The 8,101-nt window shown below is 41.6% G+C and overlaps 1 long non-coding RNA gene across 2 annotated transcripts; it reads right to left on the bottom strand.

The window, feature by feature from the left end:
- Window positions 1-1,840: 1,840 nt before the first annotated feature.
- LOC148323838 (uncharacterized) lies at window positions 1,841-5,098 on the bottom strand. Of its 2 annotated transcripts, none has more exons than XR_015846509.1 (3): window positions 4,857-5,098; window positions 2,679-2,910; window positions 1,841-1,988 (listed from the first exon to the last, which is right to left on the bottom strand). It is a non-coding gene; the product is annotated as an uncharacterized LOC148323838 (long non-coding RNA). The 2 variants fall into 2 exon arrangements; XR_015846510.1 differs by lacking the exon at window positions 1,841-1,988 and adding an exon at window positions 2,017-2,363.
- Between the last annotated feature and the right edge of the window lie 3,003 nt (window positions 5,099-8,101).

Raw genomic sequence — 8,101 nt, 5'->3', positions numbered from 1 at the left:
CAGTTATCCCCCCCCCAAAAAAAGATTTCACATGCATTTACTGCCAGAAAATGAAAAGACAAGCGAGCATAAGAGAAACCAGACTGGTATTAGTTTGCAGTCAACAAGTTGACACAAGTTGTAATTTTTCAGGAATTTGTTGCGCAGTGACGCGCGGCATTCGGGCGGTTTTGTTTCAGGCACAAAGAGGTTAATCAATGAAATGGGGAGCTGCTATGTTCCTTTTCTTTTCCTTTTTTTTTTTTTAATTGTTTCTAAATGTACCCGCAGGTGAAATGCCAAATTCCTCCATTCTGCTTTTGCAATTAATGCAATACAATGTTGACTTTTATTTTGCCTGACAGGCGTGAATATCCGTAGCTCACATTTTTTTTCATGCCGCATCAATCACAAATGTTTTTATTGAATTTGTCCACAAACAAAAATCCACACCCTCACTCAGCCAAAGAATCAGCATGTGGTCATTTTCAGACATCACTCTGTTCTTTTTCTCCTTCCAGTAGGTGGTCCATTTTTGTTATTTAGCACACATTGGCTGTAAATATGCGCTCACGTGAAAAATAAAGAGGACCAGAGCATAGGCAGAAGACATTAGATTATATAAAACAGAGAAATGAGAGGGCCAGATGAGAGGAAATGAGCAACTAGGGAGGTGGGGGGGGGGGACTAAATGAGCAACGAGGGAGAAGCGGCTGGAAAGATAACACGAGTGAGCGAGACGCAAAGAGGACCCTGCACAAGTAACCTGACACCATCATGCTCGTCCGTTCGGGTGAACTTTTCTCCAATCACGGACCGATGTGGCAGAAAATGCCGCATACAAACAAAAGGGCCTCTCGAGAGTTCGACTCGCAGCCTAAATTACACGAGTGGGACGTGGGCTCCCTCTAGTGGTACATGAAAGAATCATTCAGTTGTAGTTCACATTTAAAGAGCCAGGGGAGTGGTCTGTTTGTAAATAATTTAAATATCTTTGAAGATCAGTGCTCAGAACTATTTAAACATTGAAATGTGGAGATTTAGCGTTAAACTTTTTTTTATTGTTTTAATTGACCAAATTCTTTGGGTCGAGGCTAAAACAAAGTTCAAGTACGTATTTGGAATTTCAGGTATTAGTTGGCTCACCACTGCTGAGCTGCTGAGCGCCATGTGCGAGAAACACTTGTCAGATAGAACTTTTCCCGATTTGAGCTCATGACTTGCTCTTTGGCTGAGTGCGTTCGGAGCAGGCGCTGATATTTATGAGTTCATGTAGGAGGAGGTGATGTCTCAGCTAACTGCCCCGGGCCACCCAACAAGGCCGCAAGTGCTCGGAGGATCCAGCAGTCCATCTCGCAACCTTTTAGGCAACGTTTGCCGACGATTAGCGTGCGAAACGCACGGCGCCGACGTGATGTGAATCATCCCTTACGCAAGGGTGTTGCTTCTTTTCGGGGTGAGCTCAGTGCTAAGCCAGATGAATTGCTGTGCAGATAAAGCGAAGCGATGCAGTTTAATTGGAAAAATATATTTTGGCACATTTTCAGCCCTCCTTAAAACAAATATGAGAGGACAAGAGCATCACTGATTGGGTCAGTTTTATGCTAAAGCGCAAAAATGATCACATTAAATTGTGAAGTTTCACGGAAAAACATGACAACGATCAGGTTAAAACGGTGACAATTGTAAATAAATGAACTACATCTTCCGTTCAATAAACCTAACTAAAACCATAATTATTGGGTAAATGTTTGTTTTCAATAAATATCATCACTACATTTTAACCGTATTTATTTTGGTATTGCAGGACATGTCTCTCAGAATTTTCCTCGCCTACTTTCAGTCTGAACACAAATATTTTTTTTTTTTTGCCTGCTCCCTCCTGGCTCTTCATTTCTTTGTTATCTGTGGTTGCGAAAACATGGCTGCCAGAGTTTGGTGTGAGGCCAAGCCAGGGGATGATATCTGTGACGGCTGCTTTGGCTCGGGGTCACATCTTCTTTTTGCTCCTTGGATCAAAAAAAAAAAAACAATAAATGCGGCTGTTTGGACTCGAGGCGTCATGGAGTTATTTGACAGGAAGCTGAGCAACTTGAGTGTGTGTGAGCACATGTGGTCGGCACTCTTCGATATGTTTTTTAAGAGTCCCTACGATGGCTAACGATCGTCAGACAGCAGTTTGAAGGCGAGCATCTGAAGCGCTCGTGTTCCATCGTGAAAGTTGAGAAGCAGCTGCAGCGTGCTCATGGGCACGTTAGTCAGGTGCTTCTGGCATGTCAACACAAGGGGGCGCCATAAGCAAAGAAAATTCAGTGGCATCGGCGACTGAAGATGACAAGGAGGCGCTGGACTGGACTGGAGAAGAAATAGACGTACCGAGAAACCTAAAACAGAAACTAATTATTATCTTTATTATTATTATTCGTAGTAGTAGTAGATGATGATGAAGATGATGATGATTGCTATTAATCATCGTCGTTCAAGCTCTATACCACAGCTAACCTGAACCTAACCCTAACCTCAATAAATTAATTACAAACAATAAATTAATTACAAACAATAACAATAATCATCCTCATAGTCATCATAGTAGCGCATGGAAAAATTAACATACAATATGCGGTTTCTAGTGTTTGGTGTTTCTATTTATTTGATCTGATGGAGAGATACAATGGGTGACCATTTGCCTTAGTACTAACGTTCATGTTTGAATTTGAAGCTCGGACCCTGGCTCCATCAGGTTGGATGGGGACCATCCGTCCACAGCCATTTTTAATGTCTCCACAGATGTTCGATTGGATTCCCACCCAAGGACATTTACAGAGTTGTCCTGAAGCCACTTCTTCATCGCTATGGCAGTGTGCTTCGGCTCGTTGTCTTGTCTTGCTCCAGTCTGAGGTCCTGAGCACTCTGGAGCAGGCTTCCATGTCTCTGTAGATTGCACAATTCATCATTTACTCAATCATGACTAGTTGGTCAGTTCCGACCACTGAAAATCTTCTCCACATCATGATGTTGCCACCACCATGCACGGGGACGCTTTTGGTCAGGTGATGAGCGGAGCCTGTTTTCATGAAAACATGACGCCTGGCATTCACGGCAAAGTTTTCAATCTTTGCCTCATCAGACCACAGATTTTTTTTTTCATGGTCTTTCAGGTGGCAAATGCCAAATGTGACCTTTACTAAGAAGTGGCTTCCATTTGGCCATTTTACCAGACAGGCCTGATTGCAGGAGCGCTGCAGAGAAGGTTGTCCTTCTCGAAGGTTCTCCTCACTCCACAAAGGGCTGCTGCAGCTCAGACAGAGTGACCAGTAGGTTCTTGGTCACCTCCCTGACTAAGGGCCTCCTACCTCAATTTCTCACTTTAGATTGGTGGCCTTCCCTAGAAAGAGTTTTGCTGATTAGAAACTTCATCTTTTTTCTTATTTTTTATTTGTGATAAATTCTCAGGAAAAAAAATACAACTAAATACGATTCATCACTGCAAAAGAAAACATTTAGCACAGCAATCTGTCTTCTCGTTCGCGATTGTTCTCGCTACATTTGACACAAAAAAGAAAAATTAGTAGGCCTACTTTTGAGATGAAGTCAGTTTTCACCACTCCACAAATGTTCTTTCCCGGCAAAGACGTTTTAATCGATCTCAAGCAGACTGTCTGAGTTTTTCAGAGACTTAGCGTTGGGATTACAAAACTGACACCATGCATTACGATGGAGTGGCCGTTCGAAAAACATGCCAACAAATCAGCGTCGCGTCTGCGTTAGCTTTATTTAACGAGATCACAGCTGCATAATAGCGAGCGCGTTTCAATTTTAGCCACTGAGTATTGAGCCCCAGGGTTAAAAAAAATGTTCAAAAAAAGGGAACATTCGTTGTTCTACGTTTCTGTTTTCCAAACCAACGCAGGCTTGATTTTTTTTTTTTGCGTGTCATGTTCCACACACTTGACAGCCTGATAGACGCTCTCGCCGTCTCAGCAACACAAACAGTGGCAAAGAAAGTCGTTTGTTACAATAGCGCAGCCTTGTAATTGACTAACCTCTGCTCAGTCACACTTGCTTCCGCTTTGCTCGTTTTGCAGCGAACGGAGTCGACAAGAAAAGTGAACTTTGCTTGAACTCTTTTCTTGGGGAGGCACATCGAGCACGGGTGTGACTGCTGCACTTAAAGCGCTACACAACGTACGAACACAATGTCGCTGGCCCCTGTGTAAGAGAGCGGTGTGTGGAAAGGTCAGGAGCAAGGGGGGGGGGGGGATGCACACGTTTGAGTCATCTGATATTCCCCTAAAAGTCTGCGTGAAACATTAACTTTGAAATTTGTGCTTGCTTTAGGCTTCAATATACAAAAGGACGAGACAATATGGACCCTCAACGGGCAGGCATTTGTCAGAGCCGTCAATATGATTGTCTTGTCTTGACAAATTCGCTTTTATTGTATTTTTCTACCTTGTTTTCTACAGACGGTTTATTGTTGTGAAGCGCAATAATAATGATTTATCAGGATATCCAACGCCTGATGGCTGAGGTAACTGAGGTCAAAGGTCAGATCCGAGCATGCCCTTTTCTCAGAGTCACAGATCTCAACTGATCTTTCAGGGATTATTTCTCTTTGTCAGAGCAAGGACTCCTCTGGTTTGAAGGGATATCCGATCCCAGATCTACAAGGTAGCTACGGTTTAAAGGTCATTTTTGGATTTTTAGCAACCGCACACGGAAAAGTAACCGGCTGACAAATGCCCTCTGGCTGCCCCTAAAGCGGCGGACACGCAAATCACAACTTCTGATGAAACTCAGCAAAAGCCCGAATATCGGACGTTTGTAATAATCGTAAATGTTAAACCTGACAAACATTTATGATTGCGAGTCCTTACATGAGTGGTCAACACCGACAGCGCGGCCAATCTGAAACGGGTGCTGTTCGTTGTTTTTCGTCGTATTTGCATCATCTCTATAGAGCTCAATCTCGTCGCCGTGCGTTTCGCGCGCTAATCGTCGGCATCTCAATCTCACCACAATCCAAACAAGCAGAAGAGCCACCAGGATGTATTTACCAGAGTAGCAAACAGATCTTCGAAATGTATTTTTCTTCTTCACGGCATATCCTGGCACTTTGAACGCCGTGTGGCACCAGGCTGCCTCTCACAGGTCACTCTCGGTACTGCCACTGAGATTTCCAGTGGCGGTGTCGTTGTGGCGTCATTGCTGCTGTGTTGGTCATGTCATGTACACCACACACATCCTCGAAGAACAGAATGAACACACATGCTGTCTTATTTGATTTTTTTTCACTCGTCATTCCTCATGCGTGGGGTCTCTTACGTTTTAAAAAAATGTTTGGAAGGTTTTAACTCGATACGCGTGTGCCCAGTTTTCACTGTTCGTGCCAGTTGGCCCTTCAATGCGAGTCAGTTAATATATGCATCTCCACATGAAATCTCTCAGCGAGTACAACCAAAAGAAACATTCACACTCGGTTTGCACAAGACTATAAACTATATGCTGATGACCTAAACTGTTTATATGGCACTTGCAACCAGACCGGGAAAACTTGGCTTGGCCGTGTCTCTCCCTGCAGGACAATTAGATTCCTATTGAGGCAAATTTGTCAACTCAAAAAAAAAGTACGACTGGGAATACTGGTGTGTTTTTCTTTATTATTAAATTAGAAGTTGAGCAGCTTCATGTTTCACGTTGCAGGGAAAGTGAGCAATGCGAGATAAAATAGCCGTGTTTTCAATGGCTACATGAAAAAAAAAAGTTAAAAGAAAAAAAAAAAAAAGTTTCCAGCCCATAATGACAAAGTATGATGTTAACGTGGCTGGCTTTTCCGATTCGAATGTTTTCACGTCTCTGGACACAGCAGTTGAGACGAGCTGAGACTCCGACTGACAGTTTTCCCACATTTGTATTCATGTAATGGAACAGCAACATACTTAGCAGTGCAGAATGGGAAGCAATTAAACGTGAGCGAGTGCGTGGAGCCAGGAAAGAAATCGAATCAAAACGACAGACGTGTTGGCAACATGCGCCAGTCCAGATGTTGAAATTGCGGCACGTCGAAAACGTGCGTCAAAAATCACTCATGTCAGCTGGGAATAACACGTGTCCGTCAAATCCAAACTGGAGGAAATAAGAGAAAGTTATTTTCGCAATTTGAACAAACATAAATATCTCCTCACCACATGTATGACAAAAATGTCATTTTCAATATGGAGAAAAGACGCGAATCCGTGCAAAATACTTCCTCTTCATGTATTTTCTTTTTGATACTACATTTCTCAATGCATGTATAAAAGATGCTCGATTCAGCGACAAAGGGTTTGACGCAAACAACCAAATAACCACACACTGTGATTATTTTTTTCCAGTTCAAAGGGCTCGCTTGCATAAAATGAACATTCAAGGAAGGCACAAAACTGCTAAGCAGCAGTGCAAGAATTCAAAATCAAATCTTTCAGAATTTTAAAATTATTGCAGTACGATATTCGTCCAGCATGTCACTTCAAAAGCACCCAAAAAATTGTAAGAACAACTAAACCATGTTTGCCACTTAGTGGTGAATGTTGATATTACAACTTCAAAATATAGAGTGGATGGCAACCGGGTCAGCTTGTGCGTGCGTAGTGGAAATTAAAATTGAAACATTTTGGGTTTAGTCGTGTGAGAGTTGCGCTTTTGCTTGAAATTTAAAAGGAAAATGAAAAAAAGCCAAATGATGAGAACGAGAATGACGGCTCACGTGTGCATGTTGGGAGTCGAGAATTATAATTCCCATTTCATGAAAGCCGGTGGTCAGAATTTGGACGCTTCCCATTTGGATGAGAGCAAAATATTTTTGGTGGGCATTTTCAAAACCGCAAAATCTGCCAGTGGGCTTTGCTTTGCTGACATGCAAGTGCAATAATTGGACACAACAATCGCTTTGCTCAATCCACAAATGGGCTGCGGTGATGAACACATCAGAGAGAACATTTCAAGTGTTTGGTCAATTTAATTGCGTCAGAACAAGGATCTGATTTGAGGGATTTACGACTTTGGGGGCTCATCACGGCCGTGAAGTTGGTGAGCAAGGGGGTCGTTTTTGTTGCGCTTCCTGGAGATTTATTCTCGGCTGCTCATAATGAAAGCGGAGATAAGTGATAGAATGTGTTCTTCAACAACAAGGGAGCCGTTTTTTTGTCATTCTTTACAGTTAAATAATGAAGATGAAAGTCAAATTGAGTGTTTTGAAGCGTTGGAAACAAACTGTAGCGAAAGCACTGAGAGGGTAGCAAACATTGCAACAACTTATTGAAAAGTAAAAACATAAAAAAATTACTAACTTTTTCTTTCCCCCCCCCCCTAAACATGTTACAAAATAGGACAAAGATAATAACGTACAAACATACAACTCCAAAAAAATGGCAAAAAAAAAAAAAAAGCCCAGTTTTTGACAACGTTTTTCTCTGTTAGAAAGTTAAAAAAAATGCTGAAGGACAAAGTATTGTAAAACTGTCAAATGGTCTGCCAAGGAAGATTTTTATTTTTGATTCTATATGTTTTTGCATTAATCATCGCGGTAATTGGTTAAAATAATTTTAATTGAAAAAAAACTTTTGGGCCATTTGTCACCGAAAGCGCATATTGGCGGTTCATCACTTTTTTTTGAAAACTTGTTAAGTTTACTTTCCCTAATCCATTTCAGTGACGTCATTCTCCTATAAACTTCATTTACAGAGGCCATTCATGCGGAAAATGTAACTCAAAGTGCTTTGCAGATTAAGCTCATTCCCAATTACGCAATGAAACCATAATACACAGATGTTTGCGATCACATTTTCATGACTTGGGACTTCATAACTATGACATTTGCTAGTTTTGTTGTTGTTGTTTTTCTGGCTGTAAATGAAAGCATCCAATTAAGTTCATTGAACCTTTTAGAACGAAAAAAAAAAAGTTGCCTAAACGAGCCTTGACAACAAAAACCTTCAAGAACAGGAGCATATTAAAATGCTATTATCAAAAGCAGTTCAAGGTAACCCCTAAAGAATGTTGACCCAATCACAAGTTAAAAGACTTTAAAGTCAAATTTGACGAATATGAATCTCCAGTTTCGCAAAGCTTTAGAATCATGGAT

The sequence above is a fragment of the Idiotropiscis lumnitzeri genome, chromosome 14 (genome assembly GCF_059441095.1).
Source record: "Idiotropiscis lumnitzeri isolate Australia: NSW breed Sydney's pygmy pipehorse chromosome 14, RoL_Ilum_1.0, whole genome shotgun sequence".
Taxonomy (NCBI): domain Eukaryota; kingdom Metazoa; phylum Chordata; class Actinopteri; order Syngnathiformes; family Syngnathidae; genus Idiotropiscis; species Idiotropiscis lumnitzeri.
Note: the sequence above shows the minus strand (reverse complement) of the source record. Positions and strands in the feature narration are given on the sequence as shown.